Below are 15,190 nucleotides of genomic sequence, written 5' to 3'. Positions count from 1 at the left end.
TGAAAGACAGAGGAAAGGGCTGCTAGATCAGTTTTGTCATTGCAGCATCAATAATGTGATGTTTTATTTTGTTAGTGTTACCTTGAGATAGTTGGATTAGACATCAAAGTCTGGGGAGACCAGTGGAGGACGAAAGGAATATAGTAGAGTGAATACAGAACGGCTGGAAAGAAGGAGACAGATATTCAACTCAGCAAAGTGAGATTGCCAATTATTTCCTAAATAGAAGCAACAGAGAAATTGTCATTTGAAATGCAAACTTTTGACAGATGACACATAGAGAGAAAATATCCTCTAAAGCAGTGAAGGCAGTGTGTTTTTGTGTGAAGTGTATTGTAACCAAGCGAGAGACTTTGCTATATAAACAAACAGACTTTACTATTTCGTAGTTGGAATAGAAACAATGGAATTCTGAGATGTCCTCAATTATATACCAAAACTGAGTGTTGGGTGATGATTTGTAATATCTAGAAAATGTTCCAAATTTAATTTTTATTTTAATTACAACACATTGTCATAATATGTCAGGTTGTAACAAGGTCTGCATCTAAAAACGGTGAAGTTTAAGGGATAATGTACATCCAGCCAGTGGTTCTCTCAAAATGCCCCCCGACAGGATGATGAGGACCCCGACGCGAAGTGTACATATACACTTATATAAGCGCTTTTAAATGTATTGTTGTACAGTGCTGTCAGTTCTTTAGTTCTGCTAATGACACACATCTCTGTTCACAGGGTTGTTTAGAGAATTTTTAAAAATCCAGTGTTTTACAGTGTTATAAAGCCACCAGAATGGCAGATTTCTGGCCCTGTGTGTGTATAAAACCAGCTGCAAAAGGTTCAACAGAGTTTGAATATCTACTTATTGTCCCTCACAGTGCACGCATACACACACACACAAACCCATCCCTCACCCAGCACTTTCCCCACCTTTTAATGGGCTTATTTTTAACATTCCACTGCTACAGCAAGGCCATGGGAACACAAGAGGAAAACATTACCATTACCCAGAGGGCAGCTTAGCCAGCTCCAGTGGGTATCGAGGGGTATCATTACTTTCCCTCTCAGGTTCGTTCAGTGAGTAAGACATGTTTAATCAATCACAGCCTATCAAAGCCCTTCATTTAGCCCCTGTGAATGTGTGTATGCAGGTGGTGTGTGTTGCATGAGTTCCAGTGTGCAAAGTAAAGACGCTGGTGTGTGTGTGTGTGTGTGTGTGATTGCTCTGGAATGGCATATGAGCTCTGTGGTCTTTCCATCTCTGCCTCCGTCTCTGTGGTGGTGTCTCAGCCAGGGAATAGAGCGCTGCATGGTCCTATAAACTGCAGAATAACAACCCCCTCAGGAGGAGGAATTACTGACGGCCCCAGCTGCTCAGACTACAGCCCACACACACATATGCAGACAGAGGTATGCACCATAAACACTAACCCATGAACCTTTGATAGTGTTTACCATCACGCATTTACAGTACATGAATTGCAGTGACCTCCAAAAACTATTCGGACACTTATGCCACAATCAAATGTCATTGTATTGTAAAATTGTATAAAAAGCTATAGCATAAAAAAGCAAAGCTTTTTTTTTTTTTGCCAATGTTTGCTTTAGTGGATATAAGTCAGTTCTCCTTAAGTTCAAAGTAAGTATAGTTTTACATCACATGACAACATGATCCACTAACAAGTGTCCAAATACTTTTACTATAGTGAATACATTGCAACTTTAACAACCCCAGAAAAGACCATTTGTAAAGTTTTTTTTTTTTTTTTCTGTTACATCTTCTGCAGAACCCCCTTGCGAATCCTCGGAAGGTCCCTTATACTAGATTTAGCTAAAGCCACAACATTTTGTGCATTCTTTTTGAAAGGGCATAGGTGTTTAAATACTTTTTTGGGTCCACTGCATATTCTCCAGTGGCTTCATTACCTACACGATTAAATTTGACACATCTTGCACTCAACAAGTGTACTTTCCTGTTTTTTCGCCGAATACACCGTCTTCGCCTTACCACAGGTGAATTCACACACCAAACACTTATCAGCAAAGGGAGAGACAGACAGAGAAAGGTGTTTTCACAAACGTGCTATAACACCTATCCAATTTGTGCACTGTCAGAAAGTGAGATAGAAAGAGCTCAGTGTGGCATATAAAATGTCCTCAGCTTTTTAACTACAGGCCATGAACCGTCTCATTTCTTCTCTCCTGGTCTTACACTATCTGTCAGTCTGTATGTACATGTGTGTTTTAGAGGGCCTTTTTTCACCATGGGATGAGTTGACTCTCTCAGTCTTTGGTAACATGGCCGATTGTTTCGAGACATGATTCATTTCCTCCTCCATTAATTTCCTCTGAGTTGTTTTAAAGAGTGTATGCTGACAGCACACACAGCCTCGGGGTGAACACACACACTGATACTCCCCTCTACGGCACACAGACTTTCTCAGACATCTCCACCTATACAGACCTGCTGTTACTGTAACCATTCATTTACATGCTGTGTAGGAGGAAGATGTGTCTGCATGTGTGTTACAGAACACTATAGCCATGTATGTTAGCTGAAACAGACCTGTAAAACAAAGGTATTATTAAACTCTAGCAGATGTGCACCTCGATCTCCCTCCTTCCCTCTCGTGTTTTCCGGTGTGTTAAAGCAGCAGGCAGTAACAGGTTGTTTTTCTACCTGAATTTGTTTTTGTTTCAGATGTTCACTCCATAGAGAGATCCAGGTGGCTCCACTGCTAATTAAACTCCTGGGCATTCAGTAAGGTAAGAGCAGATGCCAGCAACCGGTCTGTGAAAGCCATCTTCAGTGGCTCCGATAGAAATAAAGGTGATTTATCGTACACATTGCGCACAGATGTGATTTTCCATTAAAAACTATAGTACAGTACGAACATGTGGAAATGTGGATATCTTGGACTGCTGGAATTTTTAGATTTCGTTTAGCATTTCCCGTAGCACCAGGACTGAAACATGGTTGCTAGAGTTTCTAGCTGACGTCTTGCTGGTAACAGGCCATTACTAACTGATTTGTCTTCCTTTAACAAACCCATTCATCTCAATGGCAGTTGCTTGACTTAGCATATGCAAGACCAGACGTACGCAACCTGGATGCTGCCATCTTTACTTTGTGACCGCTTATTTTGTGAGCCTGAACTATAAATGCCATGTGACTTTGTAACTTTGGAACCACTGGAAAATAACATCAGCCATTACCACAAATACTGCTGATCAGCTGAGAGTACCACAAAAATGTGTGAAGTCCAAAAAACAGAAATCACTCAATTCTATGTCATGTCTTGCCTGCACTCGAGACTGGTGATGTGTGACCTTCACTGACAGTGTTCACTCCTATTGGTTGACACTCCCAAAAATCATCCTTTGTTTGAAGTTAATTTCTCAACATTGCCGTGTCACTGGACATGGCTTCACCCTGTTGCCAAGGGTCACTGCCGCTTGTGTGACTAAAAGTTACCAGCTCTCCATTTAAAATCAATGAGATCATGTCACAAGATGAGAAGAAGAAGGAAGAAAAAAGCAACCATCCACAACCCCCTAGAACAGGGGTAGGCAAGTTCGGTCCTATAGACCCGCTCTCCTGCAGAATTTAGCTCCAACCCTAATCAAACACACCTGAACAAGCTATTCAATGTCTTCAAGATTACTAAGGCTGTGGGCATGTGAGTTTTTTTTCAGGGTTGGAGCAAGATTCTGCAGGACAGCCGCTCTCTAGGACCGAACTTGCCAACCCCTGCCCTAGAATCATGGCAATGAGTTTTGCATGGGCAAGCACCACTCACATTTTCTTCAGATAATGTAGGGTGACCATACGTCCTCTTTTTCCCGGACATGTCCTCTTTTTGGACCTAAAAAAAAATGCGTCCGGCCGGGATTTCAAGATTGCCCAAAATGTCCGGGATTTGGCTTTTGCTTTCTACAGTCGCCATTCATTGTGTACATTTTTGCATTGCTTTAGGTCCCGCCTTCTCGCACGCCACCACTGGTCGGTCTGTCATGTACGTAACGCAAACATTGGTCAAACTGCTTCTCAATCATTACCCTCAGCACCACGGCAAAAGCCACGAGACAGAGCAGTGCTTGCTTGGCTGTTGATGTGTGAGGTAACTTGTGACCTTTTGACTGTAAACACTCAAGTCTCGCTTCCTTGAGTAACTTCAGAATGGCTCCATCCTGCCTGGCAACAGTGGCAGACAGACCATAGAAATGGATTTTATCTTCTAAATCAAACCACTCTTTTGACCCAGACAGCCAGACAAGAGGATCAAACCTCACAATCTGGCTGGTCATTATGAGTAACAAGAGATTAAAATCAAAACAGCAGCTGTCAAACAGCAAACCGTCACCACAGGCAGAGGTCAGTCTCTGTTAAAACATTAAATTAATAAGTAAATTGGTAAATATTTCTATTGCTTATGAATATAGAATAGAATATAGTAAACAAACAAAATAATCCATGTGCAAAACAAACTGAGTGGAATGTAAAGACATTCTGAACAGTCTGCCTGTTATCTTATTTTTGTTATACATTTAAAGGTACAATATGTAAGATTTTTGTATTAAAATATACAAAAAACACTTATATATACTTATATATAAACGTCTTATATATTTCTTTCAATTATGTACTTACATTATCCAAAATGTTTCCAAGAATTTGTAAATTCAGAGAAAATAACGATTTTAAATAGTGCCCGACACTTGTCACATGTCGCCTGTCAATGACGTAATATCTGGGTTATCCCTGGTTTCCGCTTGTTCTGCCATAGTAACAAAGGCAACATATGTGGACAACTGCGTAATGTCTATAGCGGCATGCTGTTGTTGTTTCGTTCAAACGTTATGGACCGTGGCAAGCAGACTTTGGGACAAAATGAGAAATAAAACGAGGATCAGTATCTGCGTGGAGTTTTCAAGATGCTGAGAGCTTCGCGGCAAACAACGTCACTCTTGCATGTGCTTAATTAGATTGATGAGCAAATGTACATAAAACAAATTAATGTTAAATAGCTCAACATGATGAAATGTTAGAATATGATCAGTATCATATGATATTCTAATATTGATCTAGCTTACTGCTAGTCTCATACAGCCAACAAACTAACATTATAACTTTCAACACACTCAAATGCAGTTTAGTATGATAGTGTAGACCAAGTGAAACAGCACTGCATTACCTCACAATTTTAATTCGTCAAATAAACTGACCTGTATGAGTAGTAATTAAAAGTAACATAAAATTATTTCATTAATAAAGCTGTTTGTAAAGCTGTTTGTAATCATGTCGGATGTAATCAAACTATTTCTATCTGAATTATCACAATTACATTGACCTAATGTAATTTTCCTTAAAATCAAACTTAACTGTATTACATTGACCTAATGTAATTTTCCTTAAAATCAAACTTAACTGTATTACATTGACCTAATGTAATTTTTTTGAAAATTAAACTTAACTGTATTACATTGACCTAATGTAATTTTCCTTGAAAGTCATTACATTGAACTAATGTAATTTTTCCAGAGTAAAATGTAACTTATGCATTACACTGACCAATGTTTTTTTCTACAGGTCTAACAAAATGTCACAATGTAATGCATTTCACTATAGTTCGGTAGAATTAAATGTCCTCATTCCTTTATATCCACCGGGACTTGCGTGTGGCGCTGATATCTGTCTCTCATTAGCAATCGCGTCCTGCTTCATACCAAGGTAATGTAAAAAAAACATGAATGTATTCACCATTAACATTATTTCCCCATAAACATTATTAGATCCATCGGCATGACTACAAGTTCCATGATTCCACCCTCATTCACTGTGTCATCAATCTACGCCTTTGTTATTGTTTTGAAGAGGTTAGCGACCCCTAGTGGTGAAAAAATACGTATTATACCTTTAAAATTATGAGTATTATCTTTGTTTTACAACTTAGAGTTAATTTAGTCATGATGGAACAAAACTTAATCACCGCACAAATGGGGTGAGAGGTGGGATAGGGTTGGGTTCCCCTCAGCTGAAATCGCAGGGGCCCCACTAAATTCTGGAGGCCCCTAAATTATCACCACCTCTCGCCCTGCTAGTGACGGCCCTGACCACCTTGTATACTGTTGGTCCTCCGCGTGCTGCCGAAACAACACCATCCCACCAAGGCATGGACTCTACAAGACCTCTGAAGTTGTCCTGTGGCATCTGACACCAAGATGTTAGCAGTAGATAATTCAAGTCCTGTAGGTTGCGAGTTGGTGCCTCTGTGGATCGAACTTGTTGGTACAGCACATCCCAGAAATGCTCAATTGGACTGAGATATGGGGAATAGCTTTGTTGCTCTCATGCATCGGTGAGCCTTGGGCACCCAACACCCTGTCGCTAGTTTGTGATTTGTCCCTCCCAGGACCACTATCGGTAAATTCTCACAACTACTGGACGGGAGCAACCCACAAGCCGTTTCAGAGATGCTCTAACCCAGGCACCTTGCCATAACAATTTGGCCCTTGTCAAAGTCGCTTTATTCCTGCCCATTTCTCCTGCATCCAACACTATGATTACGAGAACTGATTGTTTGCTTACCTTCTAATCTAACCAGACCTTAATATGTGGCCTTGTTGGGAGATGGTCAACGATATTCACTTCACCTGTGACTGGTCATAATGTTTTGGCTCATCACAGTATAATTTATAAAATACAGTGTAGGCTATTATAAGGTATTTTAATAGAAACTGTCATTTCAGTAAAGGACTGGGTCTAATAGGCTGTGCAGGACAGTAACATTAGAAGAATAACATGGCGAATAGTGGCTTGTTAGCTCTCCACTGAGATGAGTAAGGGCTGCCCACAGGTGGCTCCATTAAACTGTCTCAACAATAATGACAACACATCTAATAAACAGTGGCACCTCAGTGAGCATCTATAGCCAGAGATTACACATTCTCTCACTGTGTGCCCAGTGAAGGATGCTCTAAATCAGTTCAATTAAATGAATAGAAAGCTATATTGATATGATAACAGTACAGTATGTATGCATGCAACTGTGCATGTTTGTGTGTTTGTATCTTATTTGTCCTACTATAGGCACTCCATTTAACGCTCTGTGGGGTGGGCCTTTTCATGTGATATTTCAAAAGCTTATGACTCAGAAAGCAGGTGGTTTAGATGTTTGGGTAATTTTTTTAGCAATCATGGCATTGTTAGTTCATCAAATAATGGATAAAAGCATTGTACTCTGCCATATATCCACCTTCACCATTTTCTTGGCCTGCAAAATTATGAATTGCACCATGCAAATTGTTTTTTGGATGTGCCCCATGCATGTGCTTTATCTTTAAGGAGAATTTAAAAATGATTCACACTGCTCTTAGGCCCCTGTCATCATAGATCAGAGAGGGTCAATACTAAGAGGGCTTTTGCCACAAAAATAACCCCCAAAACATTATCATTAGCATAGAGGCTGCAGAGTGAGAATGCTGAAAATGCTGGATTAGAGAGAAGGGCTTCTAATTGTGACTAGAAGTTGCTGACTTCAACTTCTAACATCTTTGACAATAGGTGTGAAAATAAAAGGAAAACATAATTGTTTTACTGCAAAATAAATAACTAAATAAATCAATGTGGTAAACCTCCCTGTTGACCAGATGGTGACCACGTGACATCTCATTCACATTCTACAGCACAAGGTATGTCTGGGAAAGTGAAGTGTGTCCCTGTTAAAAACCTTTCGAATTGATTTTTCCTTTGACGGTCCTGTTTTGTGCCATAACCAACATTTTGAGTCAGAATGTCGTTCAGGTCTGTGTTGTGTGAAATATATATCAAGCAAAATAGGAAGGTTTTCGTACAATAGCATCCCTGTGAGGATTTTTTTACAGATGAAAATGTAGCATTGCAGGAGGACAGGTCTTAAGAACTAACACTCTTTACAACCCCCAAACACATAGACACAAAAATACCAGCAGAGGACGAAAGGTTGGGCATACAGCTGGATATGAACGATAAAGTGTTCTCTCACCTTCTTTCATACATCCTTAATCCAGCCTGAATTGACTGATAGATGAGGGCGGTGGTGTCTGACCAATCCAATGACTGGGTGAGATACAGGTACAGAGTGTGAATGGACATTTAACTGTACTTACTGCTCTGTTGGTAGTGATTACATGATAATAGTGATGATGGTGAGATGACAATGGTGGTGATGGTAATGATGGCAGTAAATATAATGATGTGATGCTGATGATGGTGAGATGACAATAATGATAGTGATGATAACGATGATTATGATGTAATGATGAAGATGATAATTATGTAATAATGAAGATGGTGAAATGACAATAATGATAGTGAAGTAATGATGACAATGATTATGATGCTGGAAGCAGTGATGGTGATGTAATGATGAAGATGTTGGTAATTATGATGGAATGGAATGTGATATGATGGTAATGATGAGGATGATTCTAAATGCTAATGCTATTAATGATGATGATGTAAGGATGAAGATGATGGTGAGATTATAGTGAAAGTGATGGTAATTATGAGGATGATGAAGATGATGATGTAAAGATGGTGAGATGAAAACAATAATAGTGATTGTAATGATGACAATGATTATGAAGCAGTGATGTTGATGTAATGATGAAGATGATGGTAATGATGAGGATGACGCTAAATGCTAACACTATTAACAATGATGATGATGATGTATTGATGACAATAATAACGATGATGATGTAGCAATGATAGTGATGTAATGATGAAGATGATGATAATTATGATAATGAGATGACGAAAATAGTTTGTAATGATGACGATGATGATATAATAATGATTGTGATGTTATGAAGTTGTAGATGATGGTAATTAAGATGATGATGATGCTAAATGCTAATGCTATTAACAATGATGACGATGATGTAATGATGAAGATGATGGTGAGATGGTAAAAGAATATAGTGATGTAATGATGACAATTTTAACAATGATGATGTAGCACTAATGGTGAAGATTATAATTATGATAATGAAAAATAGTTTGTTATGATGAGGATGATGTTAATGATGATAATGGTAACAATGATGGTGATGTTATGAAGATGATGGTAATTAAGATGATGTGATGATGATATGACAATGATAGTGGTGGTAATGCTGATGCTGTTAATAATGATGGTGACGTAACGATAAAGAAAAGGACGAACATGATTAGCAATTATAATAGGGATGATGAAGACAATTATGACAACACTGTGATGATGGTGCTAGTGATGTTGATGTGATGTACTGCTGAAGTGCTGCAGAAATAAGAGTATTGCATAAAAAATGTACAACTCCTCCATGATGGCATTGATGCCCGTAGGTGCTCACATGGCTGTGAAAGCATAGTTCTAGTTGTATTGTCAGTCCTGTGCAATGAGACTCGTTATGGATATAAATATTAGTTCCCTTCAGCCCTTCTGACAAGCACAACAAGCTCAAGTTTATGGCTGTGCTCCTCGTCGAACTTCAAGTCGTGTGAGGGCTTCTTCTTACGATTCATTCTTTCACTCTCTCTGTAATAGCCACCTCATTCACACCTCATCTCATTAATATCATTATAATACAATGCTCTAATATCAATCTGCATGACTCGGTTTTAAATTTAGACTGGGAACATAATGACTTTCTGTATATGCATAGGCATGTGATATTTTATTTTTATTACATCAAATAAAATTAAGATTCTCATTCCCAATGTATTGTTTCTTCCTCCATTCTCACAGACTTCCTCTCGCTTTCTCTGATGGATTTGAACAATTTCTTTGGCATTTCTAATATGTGGCTGCTCTCTCCCATCGCGCCGTGTGCTGTACACTAAATCCACATGGCGTCTGACTTATTAGCCTCTTTGGTTTCTTATGAGCTCTACATTTCACTGCAGCTCACCGTCGGCACATTTATTAAGGTCTACGCAGCGCGCTGGCACCGCATGCCACTGAGGGGGAGGAAGGATTAACAGCAATGGAGCTACAGGTCTTAATTTGAGGGCGGACTATCTTTATGTTCACCCAGCGTGCACGCCTGAGAACACGAATGTGGCATTGTATGTGTGGAAAGCAGAGAAAGAGACCCTAGAGCGGCATCCCTGTTTAGTTGTCCATTAGTGAGGGCAAATCCGCATGTAGCCCGCTGTAATGGCAACTGACTCGCAGATTGATGAAACAGAGCAGTTGCTTTTTAAATATTTATATGTGCAAGCCAAAGAGGGCTGGTACATGACTGTGGTAAATAAAAGGGCAGAGAGAGAGGAGACAGCAGACTTTTCTCAGGCCGGTCAGGATGGCGGGAATAATTCACCGTTCCGGCGTGTCAGTTCTTCAGCTCTGTCGCTTCCAGCGTCTCCACCCCCCTTTCTCCTCACTCCTTACATGGTGTGCTCTCTCAAAGGGATTTTCATGTTCATGGAAGCGCTGCTATGGATGCCTGGAACAAAAGATAAAGGATCACCTCCTCTTCATAAAACAGATTTTCAAGACTTTTGAGGAAGCCAAAAGAGGGACTTTTTCATGTGTTTTGTTTAGTGCGGCCTAGTTCACAGTTCCCAAAGACACACCCTGCACATAAGGCCAGACAGAAAGCCCCAGCTGCTCTCTCTCCTTTCCTCTCCTTCTTGTCCTTCCCAGCCTGCCAACGCACCTGCCCTTTTCATACCATCCGCTAACCACCATTCTTTGCAGCTGGCCTGATCAAAAAAGGGTCCTGCCTTACATTAAAAGCACGGTTCCGACAGAATGCTTTGTGGTCTTTCCATGTGCCTGTCTTTGAACAGTGATTTGACCAACTGACTTGATAGGACTCGTGCTGCCAGAAGACATGTTTGTGATTTTGAGGTAATTTGTTTCCCATGGAAAATCGCTGAGGCCAGTGGACATACTTTTTCAAAAGAATGATGTTCAAGAAAATTCCTCCAACATTTCAGCCCTTTGTTCGTCCTGATGTGAAGTCCACTAGGATGTGCCAGACTGGGCATAATACCCAAGATTAGGACCCGCACAGGGGGGTCTGCTTTTCTCCTGGTCAGACTGGATCTAATGGAGGTGTTTCAGTTGCTCGCAGATGGTCAGGGTGAGATTAGGGACAGACCCCAGAGGTGAATCTAGGATTGGAGCATCCACACTCCTGGAAAATGAGAAGGGATTTGGCTCATGTGTTGGGATCATATTGAATTTTCTAACACTGCATAGAGGGATTTAAGAGAATTGTTTCTCACTGGAGTATAAAACTATTGTCAAGGAATGTGTGATTTATCCTAAAGACATTTTTTTCTGATCACTACAAACACCCCCATGATAGTTCTGACCACATGACATCCTGTTTATCATACAATATGCAACACAAACATGTCACCCTCGAGGGACTTGACTAATTGTTTGGATGGTGTTCATGTGTGAAACTCAACTTCTTGCCACGTCTGGCAGCTCTGCAAAACACTCAACTGGGACTCTGCAGTCAAGCTCCACAGAAACCACCAATGAAAATAAGCACAATCCCATACTTCCTCCAACAACTGCATTCAGCACAACACTGCGACACCAGGATGCAAACGCAACAAAATCTGCTAGTAATTTTCTACATTTAAAAAAAAGTTTGTGTATCAGAATAATACATGTTATGCTTAAAAATTGGCAGCTCTTTGGATTATTAATAAAGCCTATTATGCTTGAGCTAGTTTTATGGTAGTACACTGTAAAAAGTGATCGGTTGATTTAACTTTTTTTTTTAAAAGTGAGGAAACCGATTGCCTTAAATTATTAAGTAAATAAACTGTGTAACTGAAAAAGTGTAACTGCAATTGTCAAGTTTACATAACTTAATTTTTTCAATTAGTTTATTTACTTTTTAAGGCAATAGGTTTCCTAACTTCCTCACAAGTTTTTACAGTGTAGGGTGAATGACATGAGTGATTGTGACAGGCAATCAGATTCATTGTTGCATTGTGACAGACAGTGAAATAGAACTCTTCTACCTGTATGATGATCATGTTTCTGAATTCAATTTTTTTTTTTTTTTTTTTTTTTAGAGGCATAAAGTAAAAATATCTGGGGGTTTTGATAGCATAATAAAAAAAGAAAATATTAAAAGCATTACATTTAATGTTTTATTTTTACTTATAAAAAAGACTGTCAATGTTATAGTCACTTAAAATATCAGATAATAGGACCTTTTTATGACATGAAAAAACTTTGCGATACTAATGAATAAATAATTATAGCCTGGTAATACCAAACTTCGCTTTGCTTCGTAGACAGAGTCTGGAATGGCGTAATTGAAAGGGGGGGGGGGGGGGCGCTTGTCTGAAGTTTAAAATCATTGGTTACCCGTAAGCCAATCACATAACGTTTGGTTATGGCAGGTGTTATGCGCATGCTCAGCCGCATCTAACTTCCACTGTAAACACATGTATGATGCAAAAACAAAACCATCGAGCGAAATACCGGAGTGAACATGGCTGTGAACGACTTTTGCAGATTATGTGAAGTAAATCTACGCATCCACGGTACAATCAGCGTCTACATCACGGCTCTCAGCCCGCCCTCTGTTCGTTGATTGGCCGGCTGTTTTGAGGCCGGAGGTCGCTATCTCAGACTGATGCTGTGTTCTATTATTTATCCGTGTCGGAGTTCCGACTAGGAAGACAGACGTTGCCTGGCAACACGCACCAACACGCCCCCTTTCCTCGGATTTTGCCGCTCGGAAGTTTGGACAACCGTGAGGACACCGAGCAAGAATTCCGATATGGAATCCAAGATGGCTGCGCCCTGTGTTACTTGTTTTGATTGTTTTTGTACCGCTTTGGTTGTTTAAATGACGTTGTTTAAATTTTAATCACTCGTCGTATTACTGCAATACCTTACTGCGTCCGTATCACTGCCTGTGGGTATGGGAATCGGTCTTGTTGTGAGTGCAATATTGAATGAAGCCTTGTTTCAAACGGGTGTTACTAACGTGGCTAGCGTTGCTAACAGAAGGTAAACTAGTAAGCACATACTTATTTTGGAGCACCTGGTACTCGGCCAGTGCTACCATAGCAACAGCTTTCCGGGTTTTTCTCCGACTCGGACGCGCAAAACATACCAGAACGCTTGAAGTGTGGAAGTGACGTCATATCCGAGGTCCGAGTCGGTTTGTTGACAATAATAGAATGCACCATGAGTACAGAAGCGAACTGAAATTGAGCGGAAGTACGAAGTCTGACGTTGTCAGGCTAAAATAATGATATTTGTAACAAAAAGTACTTTAAACATTTTTTTTTAAATCTTTTAAAAAAAACATATGAATGATTACAATATAAAAAATCTGTAAAGAAAATGTAACTCTTTGTAACCCTTACATGACATTTTGGACTAAAAATGTCTCTCTTAGCAAAAATCCTGCTTTTCATTCCAAGATCAATTCAGGGAAAGTTCAACGAAAGTCTGCTTACAAGTGAGACAGGTCAATAAGCGTGTCCATGGGGGGCTTATCTAATTTAAAATTAATCAGTTTTTGACTACATGCTGTGCACCTGAGGAAAAATGACATTAGAGATATAGAGGTTAGAGATCTGCCTTCCTCACTGCAGTCAGGTGGCTTTATTATGGAATATGGATATTGTTAAAGCCGGTTAATCCTTGCCTGAGGAAAGGCAAGCAGACAGAAGGGATTTTTCTCAGTCTGTCATATTTCTCTCAACCTTTTTTCATTTTTAGTGCACTTAAATCTCATTTGTGGCCACGCATGGTCTCAGCTTTTTTATAAGTAACCCTGGCCGCGGGTGACACCGACCATAATATCACCCACAAAACTTATTTTGACGGTTTCAAGACGAAGAGTTCTCTCTTTTATTCAGTTGTATTACACTAATATCTCTGGGGGGATGAAATACTGTATGGCCACCAAAAAGCACCACAAAAAAGGGGTCCTGTAAAATTCCAGCAAAGATTCAGATTGTTTAAGCTTATGGGTCATATTATGGGAAAGTTGGTGTTGCATCATGATGAACATGCATGATCGAGTCTTTTGAGGTGTTCTTAGCTGTGTCACCTACTCTAAACTGTTGAATTGTCCTGCAAAAAGGCTGCAGCTCCTCTCATCTCTGTGTCTTTTAGGTAATCGACACTCAGTAACGGTTGTTATGGAAACAGAAGCCGGTAACCACTTTGTCACAGATGAAGAGTATACCAGGAAAAAGCATGGTGTGGGTAGAAGCTGTCCTTTTGTTGTACATTGATCTGAGAGCACTTTTTGATGTTTTTCCTCATACGGATCGGATTTGAATGTATATGTGGGGAGCTCATCCTGGATCTGTGTAATGCAAGAACCCTCTGCTTGGAGCCAAAACACTTTTTATGGCAAATTGAAAAATCTTAAGAAATCGTGTCACATCAAATTTGTTAGAAATATGCTGAAGGAGGATGTGAGCGAGCCAAACACAAATAAGAAGAATGGTGAACGCTTGTCTCCAAAGCAGCAGCATGCTGGGAACTATCTTTAACACAATAGAAACGTCAGCACAGCCACTGTCCTGCTGTTAGCACCTCATGGGCGGTTAGAACGGCAGTTAAGTCTGAATGAAATCCTGTCTGTCTCATGCAAAGTTTGTCTGTTTTTGTGGCTCAAACGCAGCTGTAGGCTTACAGTATGGTGCTGAGAGACACGGACATCATTCGAGCGCTGTAGGAATATCCTCTCTTCTGGCTCTCTGATCTAAAGATAGGCCTGAGAAAAAAAAACTCAGATTGATCGGACTTTAGGTGAATAGCTTCCTTTTGTTTTGTGTATTACATGCAAGGAATGAGTCATAAAGGAAGAAAGATAAGAGTTTTTAATGTTTTTGAAAGCAGTTTTAAAAACAGTAGTTTTGTGACATATTATTAATTTTAAAATAACTGTTTTCTGTTTGAATATATTTTAAAATGTAATTTATTCCTGTGACGGCAAATCTGAAATTTTCAGCAGCCATTACTCCAGTCTTCAGTGTCACATGATCCTTCAGAAATCACAATGTTCCCGCTTAGCAACTTGGCCGATGACATTTTGTAAGCTTTATATTCTAATTGCTGAATGCAGACAGACATTTGGCAGAGTTCTTGTGTCCTTGCATAATTCAACCTAAAGGTGACACACTAATGTTGATTGACAGGCTTTAACTACACATGACACA

The sequence above is a fragment of the Scardinius erythrophthalmus genome (genome assembly GCF_964197995.2).
Source record: "Scardinius erythrophthalmus genome assembly, chromosome: 6".
Taxonomy (NCBI): Eukaryota; Metazoa; Chordata; class Actinopteri; order Cypriniformes; family Leuciscidae; genus Scardinius; species Scardinius erythrophthalmus.
This window is presented reverse-complemented; position numbering follows the sequence as displayed.